The sequence below is a fragment of the Tursiops truncatus genome, chromosome 8 (assembly GCF_011762595.2).
Source record: "Tursiops truncatus isolate mTurTru1 chromosome 8, mTurTru1.mat.Y, whole genome shotgun sequence".
In the NCBI taxonomy this organism is placed as follows: domain Eukaryota; kingdom Metazoa; phylum Chordata; class Mammalia; order Artiodactyla; family Delphinidae; genus Tursiops; species Tursiops truncatus.
Genome location: NC_047041.1, coordinates 76784267 through 76804115, shown reverse-complemented (window position 1 = coordinate 76804115; position 19849 = coordinate 76784267). Strand labels below are relative to the sequence as shown.

Below are 19849 nucleotides of genomic sequence, written 5' to 3'. Positions count from 1 at the left end.
TAAAATTGGGAAAAAGGTTACATCTTAGATGATTTTCCATGTATAACTGCTAATAATGAATCAGTGAGAGGTGTTAGGGTCATGCTGCTAGGGTAGGTTCTTAATTAATGGTCCTAATTTACTTATTCCTAGTTTGTAAAGTTTTACTGGTCCTCCACCTCCCTTTTTTATCCTTTCACAGGATGTTCGATTTTTAAGTGTTATCATGAGACAGGGAAGGTAAGGCTTTGCATTTGATAATTGTTCTTTACTGCTCATAAAATTAGTTCCTCCAAACAGCACACTTGATGGTGCTATCCCTGGGGCTTCAGCATAATCACTATTATCACTGCCTGTATGTGCTGTGTGTAAAAAACTCAGTTCATAAGAAGATCCTGTGACTGGGAAACCCCTTCAGTGAAACAATATGCTGCATTTATTCATTCATCTTTCTTGCTCAAGGCCACTTCCAACGATTACAAGTGAACCACCAGAATCATTGGCACTCTACCAACCTATTCCTCCCACAGGATTCCTCATCTGTGGAAGTTACTTAGACAAAACCAAACAAAGCAACAAAACAAAACTGAGCATCATTTTTGACACTTCTCTTTCTCTCATACCCTACAGTGGGTCCATCAAGCAATCCTGTTTCACTTTCAACACTGCTGTGTTGGTCTAGCCACCATTCTTTCTCTGGATTGTTATGGTAACATCCTAATTGGTCTTTTGGAATCCACCTCATCCCTCCTTAACATAGGAATCAGAGGAATTTTATTGAACTTTAAGTTATATATGTCATTCTTCCCCTCAAAACTCTGTAGTGGCCTCTCATATCATTCAGAGTAAAGGTCAAAATACTTGCAAAATCTGATAAGGACCTTTGTGATTGACTCCTAGATTACAGTTCTGTGCTTGTCTCATTCTGCTTTATTCTGGAAACTAAAATTGCTTTTGTGTTTTAAAAATCAAACTTCCTTTGAAATTAATTTACGTTTTGATTATAGCTATATATATGTACGCATCTATACATGTTTTACATGTATACATTAGGTAAATGGCATATATACATTACATATGTTATCCATAGATGATTTTTTTTTTTTTTTTTTTTTTTTTTTTGCGGTCCGCGGGCCTCTCGCTGTTGTGGCCTCTCCCGTTGCGGAGCACAGGCTCCGGACGCGCAGGCTCAGCGGCCATGGCTCACGGGCCCAGCCGCTCCGCGGCATGTGGGATCTTCCCGGACCGGGGCACGAACCCATGTCCCCTGCATCAGCAGGCGGACTCTCAACCACTGCGCCACCAGGGAAGCCCCATAGATGATTTCATAGATTATTTTTTATTGATTCTCAATCATGTTTTTGACTCTGGTTCCTTTGCATTCCTGAGAATTCCTGTCTTTGCTCTCCTTTGACTGATTCCAGTGCTTTAAATTTGATCTACCTGATCCCTGGTCAGTATTCCTGAGTGAAAAGCAAACTGCTGTGGCAAGAACTGTTTTGACTTTGCAGTCAGAAGAACCTAAGTTTGGATATTTACTCTTCAACATACCAATTTTAGACAAGTTATTTCATTTTACTTTATTCCGAAGAGATTTTGTGCCCTGTTTTGATTTAAGTCCAACAGTGGCGCAGTGGAGTAGATCAGATTGTTTAGTTTCGTTTATGCCATTGTTAACATATTAATTCTTGAGACTTTACTCTCTTTTTTTAATAGTTTGACCTTAAATTATAGGGCTTTTCTGCTTAATAGCATCTTGCTTTATTTTATATTGATTTTCTTTATAATTTTCTGTTCTGATTTTTTGGTAAATGATTTTGAGTAAACCTGCAGGGCTGTATGTGTGCTTCTGGGCACTGCCCTCACATGGAAACATGAGCTGCAGCTACTGACCTCCTGAAAATGCCTGTGGATACCCTCTGCTCATGGATTGGTTGTGGTTGAGAAGAGTTTTATGGATAGCCCTGATGCTAACTTGATGAAAAAAAAAAAAACAAACTAGCAACAGCTGTTCTAACATGCTTTTTACTAGCTGCCTTGATGTTATAGCTGTTTCAAACATTGTCACAGTGAGTTACATTTGCTAACATTTCTCCTTTCTTTTTTGTGCTCAGATGATCATTAATCATGTATTGTTAGAAAGGAGAGAAACATACAGTTGTCCTAACACCAAGTTTGAGAGAAAAGTGGAATCTATTTTCATTAACTCTGGCCTTAGATTTCTCATTTCAAATAACCTGAGCTAGAAGGGATGCTTTTAAAATGTCAAGATATCCATCGGATCTTAAGCACAAGGTTAAGAGTCTAACTCAAGAGCCTAACCCTGTTAGTATTGTAGGGATTCCCTTTAGCTGTCAAACCAAGAGCTTGAGAAGAAAACCCATTAAACTCAGACTCAGCAGAAGTCAAAATGACAAGACTAGATGCTTGTGTTCCATGTGTGTACATATTAATCTTCTAATCGGCCGAGTTGTGCTTTTTGAGTTTAGTTTCCAGTAGTGAGTGATGAGGGTACACTTATTCATCTTCAGAAATTCACATGATCTTGATGCTGCCCAGTGGTTTCTATATTCAGAATAACTGGGATTGGGGTCCATGACAGAGAAACCAAAAGAAATTATCAGACGTAGTGAAAATCAAAAACCCCAACCTTGGACTCCTGGACATTTTGTTTACTCACTTGAACTGAATATTCACTTACATTTTGATAGATACCATTTTGGAATGGAGAAGGACATAATGCTCTGTAAACTATTATGGAGTCAAAACAATTTGGAATGCTGTGATTTGCACAAATAAAGTATTTAATCTGTTTGTGTTAGTTTATACCTAACTTTCTCATTTAAAAGGTGGGAATAGTATTCTCTATCCCACTTTTCTCACTGGCTTAATTTTAAGGGTCAAATAAAGTGTGGATGTGAAAGCACATGTTGATTAAAGTAATAAAAATGTTATGTTGTTAACAGAATGGAAGAATAAATATGCCTATTATACTAACCTTGTGATTATCTAGATTCTAGAAGCAAATTCTAAATACCATAGAGGTTTGAAGGTTTAATATGTTTGGGATCATTTGACATGAATAATCATGTCATATTTTTGAGTAATTGGCAGAGAAAAATTAAACATTTTCAATGCTAACCCCAAAAGTAGTGCTAAATTTAAGTTATTTTAATTTCTAGCATAATGCACTTTCCACAGTACTCTTTTTTTATAAATGATAGCTTCTAAATTTTGATTCTGAACCATAAATCTGGTACAAACATGGTGACACATGGGTAGTATGCATAATTTTTAATGATAAAACTTTAGGAAATAGGGTGACATTATTTTTTTAACTTTTTTACTATTAATATTTTTATCTTTTATTCTTAAATTTAATTTTTTTATTTTTTATTGAAGTATAGTTAATTTATAATATTATATTAGTTTCATATGTACTTATAATGATTCAATATTTTTATAGGTTATACTCTATTTAAAGTTATTATAAGTTAATGACTGTATTTTTCTGTGCTATATAATATATCCTGTAGCTTATTTATTTTATATGTAGTAGTTTGTACCTCTAAATTCCTTATACCTATCTTGACATAGTAATTTGTACCTCTAAATTCCCTATACCTATCTTGCCCCTCCTCCTTTCCCTCTCCCCACTAGTAACCTACTAGTTTGTTCTCTATATCTGTGAATCTGTTTCTGTTATATTCACTAGTTTATTTTTTAGATCCCACATATAAGTAATAACATACTGTATTTTTCTTTCTCTGTCTGACTTATTTCACTAAGCATAATACCCTCTAGGTCCATCCATGTTGTTCAAATGGCAGAATTTCATTCTTTTTTATGGCTGAGTAGTATTCATTCCATTGTATATGTTTACAATATCTGTTTTATCCATTTCTCTGTTGATGGACACTTAGGTTGCTTCCATGTACTATTAATATTTTTAGTATTTTTAACTTTTTTTTTTTTTTTACTATTTTTACTATTAATATTATATCTCGTCACATAAAAGTAACCTCAGATCTTCAGATATGTTGGGAATATTCTTTCTCCTCTTTGTTACTGCTTTTTGTCTTATTCTGACTTCATTTTGCTGAAAATTGGTAAAAAGTTAGTAATATAATGTTTATTTTTATGCCTGGAAGTTTATTAATTAATCTCTACCAGTATCTGATATTTACAGCATAAAAAAGCATGTAGTTTATGTGACTAAGAGGAAAATAAAAATAATAAATGTCAAAATTGTGTAGAGAGTTTTGCATCTCACAGATCACTTCCATGAGCTTATTTCATTTAACTCCTCTAAACCATGTGAGATATAATTTATTAACCCCTATTTTATCAATTAAAAATTTGAGACGTAGAATTTAAGTGACTTAGCACAAATCTCACTACTAAGTGACAGTAACTTGAAATCACATCTTGTGACTCTGAAGCCTGAGTATTTTCTAGGAATACAGGGTGCTACTCTGTCAGTATATGATCAGGATGTCATTTCCCTCCTCTACTTGTACAGTTGCTTGTTTAATTTAGATTTAGGACTTTGAGATTAGGGAGACATGAACAAATACAGTGATGTAGACCGTATTGACATTAAAGAAACTAATTGTCAACATCTACCTGCATTATATCTGTCAAGATGTACAGCCTCTCTGTATGTTCTGTACGTGCCAGCACAACCCCAGCAGTTCCAGAGAGCATGGCATGCAGTGACTGTGGCCGTGTTCTCATTATCTGTGAGAGGTTAATGATCCCCATTTTCTGCTGCTTAGAGATGCTTAGGAGGTGCATTTCCCTCCACAAACTCCAGTTTTTCCTTAAGCAAATTATTCTGAATTTTCTCAAATATGGCACAATTCTGTGTTTACAGGACCGGTCTGTTTTTGAACGCACTTGCAACTGATTTGGAGTCAAGTCTGGTGAGTGAGGCTGGGGACTTAAGTAGTCACATTTCTTAGGGGTAATAACATTTTAGTATTGCAAAATCTTAGACAAACTATATATGTGAAGCAAGGTACATTCTTCCAAAATCACATTGATTTGTCTTTTTGAGCAACCTGATTCACATGTTCCCCTTTGGCTATGTTCTCTGATACTCAAACTCTTCACTTGGTAGGGAGGTCATTGAGTATCATATTATTATTTTATTACTAACCCAATTCTCTGACACCAGCTGGTGTTCTGCAATTCATTTCAATTCAGGCACTAACTACCTGGAGTTGGTGCCAAACTCCAGAGGTTTAAAAGGTCAAATCCTCCAGGAGACTACCTCACTTCACTCATCAGCCACAAAGCTCAGGGTCACCTGTACTTCTAACCAGCCAGCTATGAATTTTGTTTCTGTGATCCCATCAGTCTCAATAACATCATCAAATGACTTATAGAAATCAGGAAAACACTATACTTAGAATTCCAGTTTTACTATAAAGGATACAATTCAAGAACAGCCAAGTGGAAGAGATACACGGTGCAAAATCTGAGAGGAGTCTAGATGCTGAGCTACCGTGCCAGGGTGTGTCACCCTCCTTGCACATTAATATATTCAGCATCCAAGAAGATTTTTGAGCTTTGATTCAGAGTTTTATTGAGGTATGATTATGTCACAGGCCATGTGATTGAGCTCAGTCTCCAGCTCCTGTCTCCTCCGGTGGAGGTGAAGGATGAGGTGAGGCTGAAATTTCCAGCCCTCTAATCACATACTTGGGCATTCAGGAGTAGCCAGCCACTCTTTTGAAACTTAGATTTGGCGTATGCTCTATGACTGTGGTAGGTACATTATATAATTCTAGAAACGGTATTTCAAGTTAATTATTAATTCCCTCCATTTAAAATGCGGAAGTTTAAATATTTTCTTCTAGGTCACAAAGCAAGCAAGTAGCATAACCAAAATTCAATCCTCAAGGTCTTTTCTTTTCCCAATTAGTCAGAGAAGATGCTCCCTGACTATTCATAGACAATTTTTTATCACATGGGAGAAAAACAGTTTTTCACTAGGGTCTTAATTTCAGATTGCCAAGCTAACAATTATTCTCAGGATTTATCGCAGAAAATCTACAAAACAAATGATATTGATCATGAGCTCTATTTATTGAGGCCTCTTAAAACATCTGCTGGCAAGATATTAAGGAGGGTTTTGGATTAAATTTTAAAATGTGCTACTGAATTATACATTTTTGCCCCTCTGTTTCCTTAAAGATATTTTGAAGCCTTCATTATTTGTGAAGGGAAATCTCAAGGATGGTCTCTGAAATAGTAGTAAGACAGACACAAAGTAAAGGAGATAAAAAAGAATAAATTTTCCAAATTTGATAAGGTATAACAACACACAGAGTATTTTTAAGTCATTTCTTAACACTGATGCTCTCTGAAGCACAGAGGGGTTTCAAAATAAAACACAATTTGAAAAATCAAAGTATTTTGCTAGCTTCTTTCTTTGAAGCTCAAAGCTTATTTTAAGTTGAGAGACTTGCAAAGAGTCAGAACCAGAAGGGTGTGCTAGAGTGGATGCCTCTAAATTCTCATCACCCTGAGGGCAATACAAGGAGAACATGTAAGGGAGAATCAATTTAGAGGGTTAGGATAAAGAAACACAGCCTTCCCTCTACCCTTTTTAACAAGTTGTTCAAGTATATAAAGAACTGTTGTACCTATGCTGGGAGATGCAGAAACATCATTCTAACTCCCCTAGAAGTGAAGAGATGCTCTAGATCTAGGGAAGTGGGAGAGAGGTGGAGAAGAAGCTGCATTTCCAACTTTTGAAGTGGACCTCAGGATACATTTCCTGTGGAAACAGCACTGAAGTTAGCCATCATGGGTGATGGAAGCATTATGACCAGTGTATGAAACGTAAATCAATAGTTAGGTTCATTTTGGCCGAGGCTAGCCTTTTCAGCATAATATAACACTTTCTAAGAAATTTTTTTAAAGCAACCCATTCTGTATCTGGGTTACAACTAGCACCGAGAAGTGGAAGGTTTACCCAAGAGAAGAGGACGAAAGCAGAACATTATATCTTCTTCCTCTCCTCAGATTCCTTCTTTCTTCATGATTAACATAAATTGAGTACTTTCTACTTTCAGGCGCTATTTTAAGTGCTTTCTATGAAGTAACTCAATTATCAGAGCATTCCTTTTTGATAGAAATTATTTTATCCTTTTACAGATGAGAAAACTAAAGAACAAAGAGCAGAAGCAGCTTATGCTAGTGTCTACAGCTAGTAAACTCACTCCAGGCCATCTGATATCAGGGTTCATCTCTTAATCATTGCACTGTATTGCCTTCTTGGAGTAATTTAGATCTTGGCTCTAGATTCAGTTTGAAGTGTGTTCAAATATTAGCTCTGCCAAATCCCAGCTTTTTTTTTTTTTGAAACCAATTATAGTTACGTAGCCTTCTAAGCCTTAGTTTCCTCATCCATAAATGGAGTAAATAATATTTATCTTCAAGAGATGTCATGAATATTAACTAAAATATCTGGCAGTGAGACTTAGTATCCCAAAATAAAATTTTATTAAACTTTGTTTCTGTGTGTTTCGGAAAGAATTAATGAAGTATAATGCTCTCTTACAATCTAGCTTAGGCCCTGGTAAAATCTTGTTGATTGATTGCTACAATAGAGACTTTTCAATAAAACTGTTGTAAAAATAAATGGATACTGCCCAAATGAGACCAAGCAAAAATTATTTGTTCAGAGTTTGCTTAACAAAGGGGTCAGCCACCATCACTTGGCAGAGACTAAAAGGCAGGGGAGTTGGGAAGCTTTGTAGTGGGGGAACAAATAGGGAAGGCTTCAGGTGTGCACTGATTGGAGGTCGTTAGCCTGGTGAAGCTGAAGACTGGCTAACTAGACGCGAGGCATCCGATGTGACTGTGTAGGGGAGCACATTTGCCCCTGAGTAAGGAAGGGCTAAGTGGAAGCGGGGGCAAAAATTAGGAAGCTGACCGTTACCAACTAAGTTTTGTCCATTTTGGGTGGATTATTACAAAGGTTGGGTGGGCTGGTTGCCACAGGTTATAGGTCAGAGTTCTGTATTTACATGTGGTCTAGAGAATGAGAAAACCATTCAGCTCTTCTCCAGTCCGCTCCAGATGCATACCTGAAACTCTGAAGGTGGTGAAACTGAAAGCTTTCCGGAAAGTGTTTGTTTGGAAATCCTTTTGAAGGAGCTTTGAGGCAGCCTCCTGTCTTACACAACAAACAGAGTTAGCATTTTCGACCTTGTGTAACACTGTATTGTACCGTGATGATGTTTGCCACACACTAACTTCAGATTCAGTTGAGTTAACAAAATCACCCCAGTCCATTGCATTATATTACCTTCCGAGTCTGCTGAATAGATGAGATGTAGGACAACGATTCAGGCAGCGGGTACTGAATAGTCAGAGATAAAGCGCTTGCACGTCCAGCCTACCCGTGTTACGTTCACATTCAACCCAGCAGTGACTCTACGTGTATATATACACAGTCATCTCCAATTCATTGTTCATGCTGGGAGGATGAGTAGCATCTTCCAGGACTGTTCTCTGTGATTTTAGACGGATGTTCAATGCATGTAAATTTTACTAACGGCCCAATTGGAATGTTTCCAAAGCATAAGAGAAATTAAAAAATGCACTAACTTCTCGAAACAATTTTCTGTTTGCAGTCAACTTTGCTTTGCTTAAAATGCCTTCCCAAATTCTCCCCTGGAAGGACAATGGATTTTTTGCTTTATTTGCACTTACTTTATGGTTATAGTGTTAGTGTCTAATGTATCATAGAAAGACTATTATGAATTGTGTCTGCATTTGCCACCAGAATGAAAATGATTTGTAGCGTAAGTGCAGAGTAGATCTAACCTTAATAACACTTCTTTGTTTCATGCTACATCATGAAATCTTGTTTTCTTTCTATTTTTTTAATTTGCTTGCCTTCAACATTTACATTTGTGAAAAGGACCTTTGTTTATAATACAATATTCTCTGTGGGTTATTGTCTCCAAAGGAAATGTTCCTTCTGCTGGGTCAGCATACTACCCATCACATCAAAGCTATCGGTGATAGAATTTCTAGAAATATCTCCAACAGAGTCTAAATTTTATTAAGCAAGGATAATAGGGGAACATTATTTCCCTATTCTAGAAATAGAACTCCTTACCTTTATAGCTCATGCCCTCTGTCTTTTTAAAGACTTCTTGATGTACCATTAAACCACTTTTTATTCAGATCATTAACAATAATGGTTTCCAGTTTGGGGTGATGTATTATGCTCCAGGGATCATGTCAAGCTCTTCAGATTTGCTGTTTCATTCAAATCTAACACCAGTACCATTAAGTGGGTACTGTATTTGCTCTCCACTTTTGCTTTGTTTTTTGAGACCTAAAGAAATTAAATAAGTCTCTTGATGTAACACAGCTAATGAAAAATGGATCTGTTACTAGGAAAACTGGGGGATCCCTTAATTGGGTATTTATTCATCAACACTTACAAGGGCACAGATACTGAATACCTACTGCGAAGTGTTGACAAATTGTTCTTAACTTCGTGTGTGTATGCATAAGTATATTTGTTTTTCTGGAAAATAATATAATGAAAATACTCTGGGTTATACATGCTTAAGTTTGAAACCTGACTCTGTCACTTAATAGTTGGGTCATATGGGGGAAAATAATTAAATTGTCTAAGCCTGTTACTGTTCTGCAACATAAATCTTATACTACCTCAATTTTTTATTAATGTAAAATGAAAAAATATTCGCTACAGTGCCTAGAGCAGGCTTTCAAAGCTGGCAGTGTTATTAAATTTAAAGAGAGCTTTTTATTCCCAGCACTGAAGGTTTAATTTCAAGGACTTCAAGGAATGAATATTTTTTAGGTATTGTTCAAACTAAATGAGCAAGAGAATAGAGAATGGCATTGAGAGATTGAATTACTGGAGGCAAGTGCAATGTAGGAGACAAAGAGGCAGCGTAAGTATTAGTCAACTGAGAAGGCAGCATTAGTATTAGTCAACTGAGAAGGCAGCAGACAGACAACCAGGACACTCAGTTAAAGTCGAAGTTTCTGCCATGTTTCCCTCAAAATATGAAGGTTACAGAAGGTACTAACTGGCTTCTTTATTTTTTTTTCAGATGTCTATATTAGCTCTCCAGAGCAATTAATTTATTCAGAAAACATTTACTAGATGATTCATTTAAGTCAGGCCATTAGACATATTCTTTTGAAGTATTGAGGACATTTAAAAATAGAGCTGGAGTTGGCCATTGAGACCATCAAGCCAAATATGTGTCTTAGTTTGGCTTCTGCTAGAAATATACCCTAGAAGGCTTTGAGTGCAAATAGTGTATTTGAGAGTGGAGGAAATACCAATAAAGGAGTGAAGAAGTGAGAAAAAGAAAGGATAAAGCCAATAAGGGGTATGTTTTCTAGCAAGCAATAAAGGCAATAAATATTTATCTGGTCATTGATACACTTTCATTTGCCTAAAGAATTATGACATAATTTACTTACCAGAGCAAAGTATTTGGTATCAAACAGAGATATCTTCTGAATTAACTCCCATTGCTCACTAGCTGCAATTTCTTAAAATTATTTCAAATCATTTTTGTGACAAGGTATAAATATATAAAATATGTGTATTGTATGTGTAATATACATGATAGCTCAGACAAGTTTCTTACCTTTAGTTTATTCAGGGATAGAAAAACTTACCTAATAGAGTTGCTATGGAAAAAAACTAACACTTAGCTGACCACATCACAGGAGATCAGTATGTTTCTTTTTTTTTCCTTTTTTTGGCTGCTCACCCATTTATCATTTCTTTTCCATTACCAATTCAGCATGCCATCTATAACTGCCTCCCCAAATTACAAGGACACGTTTCTTCCTTTCTCATGCCTTATTGACTCAAGGAACTCTGCACTGATGTTCCATTTTTTCTTATTTTTATCTTACTTGTAGATTTTTTTCTGCCCTTGTAAAAATAGATTGGATATAATGGCCACATCTTATTATTAAGGTAGATTGAAAATAAGTAATGGAGAAGATGTGTGACTATTAGCCTATTATTTTAAAGATATTTTTAATGAGTATCAAACTCGTAATTATTGTCCACTGGAGAGTAAAAGAGCTAAATCTTTCTTATTTTCTTTTTTACCCCTATGAAAGAGACAAACTGTAGAGTTTTGTTCAATATTAAATATCTGATCTGTTCAATGGACAAGTACTTAAAAGGGAATTATAAAGGGGAAATGAGAACTAGACTCAATGTTCAAAATCTTTAGTAGATGTATTGATGTTTTTCTTTTTATATTTCTACAATACAAGAAAAAGACATTTAATGATCACTGTTCGTGATGCTGAAAAAGCTCATGGATGCCAGAGTTAAGCTTTGTACCATTAAAATATCAATGGCAGCATTTATCCTGTAGGCAGTTGCAGAGGTGCAGCTGAATCACAAGTGATTGGGTTCTGAATATTTGGCAACCTATCTAATCATTAGAGTTACTGATATCCACTTAGTATGTAGATTTTAGAACTTGGGAACTATATTTGTAAACTATCAGCAGTGAAAAGCAATCAGCATTGAGAAACAAAGCACAACAACTGACTAATATTATTCATAGGCAGTTTACCCAGCCTGCCATATATTTTGTAGGATCTCATTTTACATATTGGTTGAACCACATGAAATTCTATTCACATAAATCAAAAAGACTTAGAAATTCATATGGCACAGACATAATGACACAGGTCTCTTCATGGAGCTATGCCATACCATGACAGTAGCCTCTTTTTTTTTTTTTTCAGGACCTAATGGACTTATGCCACTGTATTAATTGTAACACTACTATTTCTTTATCCATCCAACAATATTTATTGAGGGCCTGCTATTTGGCAGACTTGGTACTGTGGACTTAGGTTACACTATCGGACAGAACAACCGATATCTTTGCCCACATCAAATTTGTAATATAATAGATGACACATAAAATAAATAAGTAAAATATATGTACATTATTTTAATCAGTATTAAGTGCTAAGAACAAAAATATATAGCAGGGAAGGAAGATATTTTATGAGGGGATAGGGGTTGTAATCTTAAAGTTGTTGTTCTGGAAGATTTCAAGAAAAAGTCTGGAAGGAAGTGAAGGACAAGTTGTGATGCTGTCTGTAAAAAGCATTCCAGGCAGAGGGGAAAGCAAGCATGCACATCCTGAGACAGGAGAATGCCTGGTGTGAGGAGAGGTCTGTATGGGTAGATGAGGTAAGCCAGAGGGAAGAATAATGAATAAGAATATGAGGAGAATAACGATGGCGCCAGATGAAGTAAAGCCTTTTGAATCAGCGTACGAACTTTTGCTTTTACTCTGAGATGGGAAGCCTTAGGAGGTTCTGAACAAAGAAGTAACATTATCTTATTTGTTTTCTAACAGCCTTACTCTGTCTGGTGAGTTGGTAATAGACTTAGGAGCAGCAATAGATGCTGGAAGACAAATTAGGAGACTGATATAATCATCCCAGTGACACATGATTTACTTGGGATAGAATGGGGTACCATGAAGAGGACAGAAAGAGGTTGGATTCTAGATACATTTTAAACGTAGACTGAAAATATTTTCTGAAATGTAGAATATGAGTGTGAGTGGTACTGGGAGGTATTGGGAGTGACACCAAGACTTTTGGCTTTAATAGAAAGAAAGATCAAGTTGCTATATGTATGTTGGAGAAAATTAGAAAGAGAAATTTTGTGGTAGAGGAATGTCAGAATTTCAGTTTTGGATATATTGCATTTGAGAGGCCAAGTAGGTATTGAGTGTCAAGTAGCACATCAGTTAGGATTCAGTTAGGGAGTCAGAACCAGTAAGAATGGTAGGGAAGAAGGGGCGCATTCTAGAGATTAGACTTCCAAAATTGTTGGAACTGATGAAGAATTTTTTGGAAAGCTGTAATCTTTGCATCTGGCGTGGTCCTAAAATCACTGTTCCGCAGCAGCATTGGCAGTTGGGGAGAAAACAGACGGCAAGAGAAAGTAAACAGTACAAAATGAGCCCTGAAACAGCATGGATCAACCTACGATGACAAAAGAAAACCTGTGAGAACAAATCAGAACATGTGTCTCTCTCTCACTCCCTCTAACCTCGATGATGAGGGTTGCCTTGCAGAAGAAGCTGGATCACTTTGCTACAGAGATGCATGACATGCTTGGCCTAAACCAGAGAAGTTGACAAGAGAAAATGCAATGGCAGCCAGAAAGGATTGGATAGTGTGACCTTCCTCATTAACAAGGTGAGCCAGCAGACTAGTGAAATGTGTGTGAGCTGCGGCAGCACCAGGCACGTTCAGTACTTAATGTCCATGGCTTTGCTTTCAAATCTCATTTTCTTCTGTGGTCTACCCTAACTTGGAAATATACATAGTAGGGAATTATGGGAAATATTATCCCAGATTGGCCAGGTTGACCCAAGATGAAACCACCGCGTCTTGTCAGTTACATAGTATACTCAGAACGCAGGGAGGCAGGATGGATTTAAAGTGTGCATCTGGATTTATTCCTTTGAAGGTGGTACTCAAAGTAAAGCAATTGGATTATATCACCTAAGGTATGCATGTAGGCAAAAGAGAGAACAGTGTCCATGAATGAAGCCCCAGAGCATTGCAATTTTTTGATGTCAGCAATGTGAGGAAGAACTTTCCAAGGACACTGAGAAAGAACAGTGAGAGTGTAAGAAGAGGGGCTTCCCTGGTGGCGCAGTGGTTGAGAGTCCGCCTGCCGATGCAGGGGACACGGGTTCGTGCCCTGGTCCGGGAAGATCTCACATGCCGCGGGGCAGCAGGGCCCGTGAGACATGGCCGCTGAGCTTGCGCGTCCGGAGCCTGTGCTCCGCAACAGGAGAGGCCACAACAGTGAGAGGCCCGCATACCGCAAAAAAAAAAAAACAAAAAAAAAAAGAGTGTAAGAAGAAACTCAAGTGAGGATGGGATCCAAAAAATCAAGCAAAGACAGAGTGATTCAAGGAAGAAAAGTGATCATTTCTCCTTTTCCCCCACCATTATCAAATTCCCTCATTAGGAATGTGGGCTTCAGGTTTTCATCCAAATTGTTTACTCTTTATTATGATAAAGAGTATAGTATAGTGTCAGTCCTTTGTGTGTCATTAGATAGCAGAATAACTTGAAATACATTTTTTTTCTTTTTACAAGTGAGAAAAAGGATTATTAATAAAACAATTTAGAAGTTTCCCCTTTGAATTTTATAGACGAGCACAATCTGAAGACAGTTATAATTTTGATTATTAACACACTGCACTGGGTGCTTCTTTTATAATGAGGAAGTTCCTGAAGTTTATGACATGCAGATATAAGTAGGTTATTAAAAATGGCAATGTTCAGTGGTAACTGTTGTAACCCGTTGGGCAGCAGTAATCATGTGTGGCTCAGCAGTTCCATAACAACACAATTTGTGGACATAATCATCTTTCACCATTACAGATAACCTATATTCCTAAAGGAAACAAGTGAGATAAGACTTTCCTATGTTTTCTTCAACCTAATAGATACCCCTGGATGTCTACTATGTCCTTTATGAAATCCGTCAACAGCCCATAACATTAAGTACAGTACTGTCTCGTTATCTGGAATGTTCGTACTGGAAATGATTCCATCTTTATTAATTGTGTCCAAACCACATTTTTTAGTTAAAGATCAACATCTACCAACTCCAAGAAATGAAGAATTACTGCAGAAAAAATTTAATTCTTTCTCTGAAACAGCTTCCATTGCTTGGCCTATGGACTGCAGTACTTTGTCAACATAATCATTCACAGAAGAAGCATCTCTTTCTTCGCTTTAACACTGTAAACATTTTGCAGTTTTATATATACACACCAAAATCTGCAATCATGTAGGAAGTTATGCCTCAAACAGGCATCTTTGGTCCTCCTTGGCCACACAGTCATTTAAGGCATAAGCTGAAATCCAAAAGGATGGTGTCTATTTGCTGATATTCAAGCAGCAATCATCATTAAATATATCTTCAATATTGATTAGAGTCTGAGTTATATTTATTGCTGTGTTTATATTTTTAATAGCTTCTTCAAAATTCACTTCTGGAGCCCCAATTTCATTCTTTAGAACCCCGTATCTAATCACGTATCTAAAGTCCTCTTTTTCTTTATACATTTTAGGTGTTCATCCATTTGTTTCACTGTTCCACTGTGCTAAATATTTAGCGATGATTATAGTCTGTGGAGTGTGGCTATGGACCTTTTCCCCCCGTATGATCCAAATTATAAGACTGAAAATGTTCTCTCAGCTCAGGAAATGGTTTATCCAGTTGTAGATCTTCCAGTGCATCATGTGAGTAAAATTCCATTATCTGGATGTTCTTTTATAATGATCCTCCTATAGCCAACTAGCCGTATAACCTCTACAGATTAAAAGAGCCATTTAAGAACCCCAGAGGACATCAGCCAAAGGTAGTAATGTACTTTTGGGGAGCCTAGCTGCAACCATAGTAGTAAAGCTACAGGAAAAAGAAAGGTCATTGTTCAGAAGATTTTCTAAACTCACTTCCACAAACTTTCAGACCCATTGTCATTTAATTGTTATGAGAATTCCATGACAACTTGATCTTGGTTCTTGCTGATATTGCTTCTTTGTAAGAAAAAATGTTTTCAACATCTCTGCTTATCTGATATCCATCAATAATTGTAAATGAATCAGTACTGAGAGTACCAAGTTCTTAAGAATTGCGGTTCCTGTGGCTGTTGTATTTATTAGGCAAACATGAGCAAACACTAATTACTCCATGATTACTCCATAATCTCGCCCATGATTACTCCATAAACTCAGTAACCCTGTCCCCCAGAAAAAAGCCAAGACCCTGAAAAGTGCCACAATCACCTCCTGCAGTATTTTTTTAATCAGAAATGCTTTTCTTTTTTTCCAGCTTTATTGAGATGTAATTGACATATAACATTGTATAAGTTTAAGGTGTACAGCATGTTGATTTGATACAGTGAAATCCATTTTTAATATTTTAATGCAGTACAGGGTGAGATAGAAATGAAATTTCACTGTGAACATTTCTGTCCATATGTTTGGTTATTCCATTGATATTGAATGTTTCCTTGATATTCTTGTTTACTGAGCCCCACAGGTGAGAAAGAAAGGTCCCAAAGGGATAAGAATAAACTAGTTATCTTGGGGAAAACAAAAACAAAAAACCTCTTCAATTCTGATTTCATTTCAAGACCATTTTGTGATAGAAAATGAAATCTCCAGTATAAATTGTGTAAACTCTCTAAACTACAAAGAATCTTCAACTTATACCTTTGTCATGTAGTCATTTGGCAGTTGGCGTTAGGCTACCATAAAGCAATCATATTGCTACTTGTTCATTATCAATGCAGGAATCATTATATCTGTAAATAAATATGATTTCTTTTCACATTATCTTTTCCCTTTTTTATGTCTGGTGTTAGTAATATGTATAACATCTACAGTGTTTTGTATCGTATAAGACAATGTTGATGTAGGTACCGACAGACAATTCATCTTGTAAACAGGCAAAGTAAACTTACAGTATAGATAAATACAGTCTAGTACTATAAATGTATTTTGTCTTTCTTATGATTTCCTTAAGAACATTTTATTTTCTCTAGCTTACTTTGCTGGAAGAATTCATATATAACACATATAACATACAAAATATGTGTTAATTGACTGTTTATGTTATGTGGCTTCCAGTCAACAGTAGGCTATTAGTAAAGTTTTGGGGGAGTCAAAAGTTATCCTTGGATTTTCGACTATGCAGGGGATTCATGCCCCTAACCCCCGAGTTGTTCAGGGGTCAACTGTACTTGCATAATTCAGAATGGGAATGTGTTCATATATCCATTATTATATTAAAACCAAATGTCCTTGTTAAAATGGTGACGTTAGTGAATCTCTATTATTTTTATAATTTTATCACAAATTCAGTGCCATGAATTTAAATAAAAGGAATATGAAAAAAACATCAGTTTTTAGTTCTCATAACCAATGTCACTTTTTTTTGCTGGAAGTATTTTCTCTACTGTGTTTTGTCCATGTTGAGAGAAATTTTTAAAATCATCACAGATAATAACCAGTTTAATCAGGAGTTCAGCTTTAGGCATTTGAAAGACAATTAAATTGGATTTCTTAGTATTTTATTATTTGTCCTTGGTGCATAAGTTTGACAAATCATTTTATTATCGTTTGTCTCAACAATATACACTGCCCAGAAAGTAGTACATGCATATGTGGTGTGTGTAAAGAACCTCTTCTTTAATGGCTTCAAGGAGATACTTGCCTTTTTTTTTTTTTTGATCAGTTTTGGTCAGCTTTAAAAAACCCTCTTAAGTCAAGGACATATGGGCTTATTTTCAGTCTCCAGATGCTTTAACCACCACTCTTCATAACCACCAATATATATCTTATATAATTAATCTCAATGTGCACTCTCAAAATATATTAGCAAAATATAAAGGGGGGAAGTAATACTTCGGTTTCTGTCCCAGATTGAATATCAAACAGTATCACAGGATATATATAGAGAAATTGTATGTAAATTTTGAATACCTAAGTGTTGTAATAGATGTGTTCCTTGTGTGCTACATAGGAGAAGGATATCTGTGTCCGGCAAACAGGATGGTGGGCATGTTGAGTTCTGTATTCTGGAGTGGTGTTGAATTTATACTGGTGTATCTGCCTTATCACCCCATATCTGTGTAATAATGATGAAGTATAATTTTTAGTGTAAAGAAGTGGGTCCTGTCTAAAACCAGGGTGCGTTCTGTGGGCAAGTCAGGAATGTTATATGTGCACAACTGAAGAAAAAAAGCATGCAATAAAAATTAAACTTGGTATCTCATCAGTTTACTCCATTCCGATTATTTTATCTTTGGTCTTCAGTAAGTGATTATTAGAGCAGCCCTGGACTAGCAGATGCCTCCCCACTCTGATTGTCTATGATGTACAGTACCCTGGTATTTCCCTTGAATGCCCTGCTCCTAGTAAATCCCATAGAGGTTTTCAGTAGAGACTTGAATTGGCCTTTCTTTCAATATGTTCCCTTTCCTGTATTGCTCCATCATGTAATATTATTTTAATTTCTTTACTACAATATTAATTTTATATTCCATTTAACTTTTTTTTTTTTGGTTATCTCTACCATAAGAATGTAAACTCTCTGAGGGTACAGAATGCATTTGTCTTGTTTTCTTCTGTATTCCTTGAGCCAAGGATGATAATTGGCATATAATTAACACCAACTATTATTTTGGAATGATCAGACAAGTCTGTTGTATCCTAGATACTTACAATAAGTAACTGGCAGTACCAGGATTCAAATAAATACAGTTCCTCTGGAGCCAAGACCTCTTATCGGTATTCTGTAAATCTTGACCTCATAACTCAAGGTTACTGACTTTCCCTTATCCTAATTCACACTCTCCAAATGCCAAATTGTCATACCAGTTTTGAACAAACCCAGCCCTGCAGGGGTGAGGAATTACTAGGAGTTTTCATGTTTAAGGTAGAGGCACATTCTCTGAGTAGATCTGAGTCTGAGCAGGGAAGGCATGTATGATTTGAGCTTTGCTAGTTTATAACCCAGATTAGACAGTGCCAGACTCACAGAGGGGCACCCATCTCTTCACTGACACACTAAACTGCTGTGATCCTTGAATTCTCCTGGGCTGGGCCTGAGTTCAGCTATTGGGAAATGTGACCTCAAACAAAAAGTTACTGAGCACCTTTAAAGACTTTTATGCAATTATAAGCTTAATATCAGATGTTAAAATAGTTAACACAAGAATAACTTGAATTATCAAAGGTCGTGTGTAAAATTTTAAATTCTACTGACATACTAGAGTCTGCAGATAACATCTGGAGAACTGAGTTTTTCTTTCATGCAAATGCTTATTAAGGACACACTATTTTCTAGGCAGTGCTCCAGCACTGAGAAAGGTGTACAATTGTTATTACTATACTTCACATAATGATATATCAATTACATTGACCAAACAATCATTTCCTCCTTCACAAGGGAAGAAAATAAACACATGATTTGTTTGTTTTGATTTTGCAGAGTTTCAATAGGATATTTCTGGTATACAATACATTGATTTTATTGATAATTAGTCTCACAACACTATTAGAAAAACTGCCAAGTTATTTACACTCCATTTTGTTGATTTGCAATTTCATTGATTAAGTGCAAAGAGGGACATGAATCAGATTGTTCATATCTGTTTTCTAGGTTTAGACCTTCCAGTGAAGTTACTAATACACAGTCACATTAAATAAAGTTTTCTGCTTCATAGAATGCATTAAGGCATCTGGATGACAACTTGGATGAACTCTAAGCTCTTTTTCATGTTATCCTACTTTCGAATTCATTTTCAGTCTCCCCAAAATACTAATCTATTTCTAGTTTGAACTCCAGATCTCATGAACTTTCTTACTTCTGTTTTCATACCCATACCCCAGCCAGTTACCAAATATTATCAATTTTGGAAATATATTCCAATTCCTTATTTTTTCACCGTTCTCACTTCTAATGTTCCAATTTCAACTGGAGTCCTACCTTGCATCCAGGTTTGTCTCCTCCCAAAACACTCCCACAATATTTTTGAATTACCCTTTTTAGAACAGGGGTCAAAAGTTTCTTGTTGATTTATATCACCTCTAAAAAAATAAAATCAAAGCGCTTGTGCAGCAAGGCATCCAAGGACATTTGTGACCTGCTCCAACCTAACGTTGTCGTCTCATATCCTGTCCCTTTCCTGTGACTCCTTCAGCTTGTAATCCCAGCCCTGCCCCTCACACACATTCTAGGATTTCCTTAAAATAACACACA

The 19849-nt window shown here is 36.3% G+C and overlaps 1 pseudogene; it reads right to left on the bottom strand.

Moving 5' to 3' along the window:
- Window positions 1-14335: 14335 nt before the first annotated feature.
- On the bottom strand, window positions 14336-19176 carry LOC101329790 (NEDD8-activating enzyme E1 regulatory subunit pseudogene; annotated as a pseudogene).
- Between the last annotated feature and the right edge of the window lie 673 nt (window positions 19177-19849).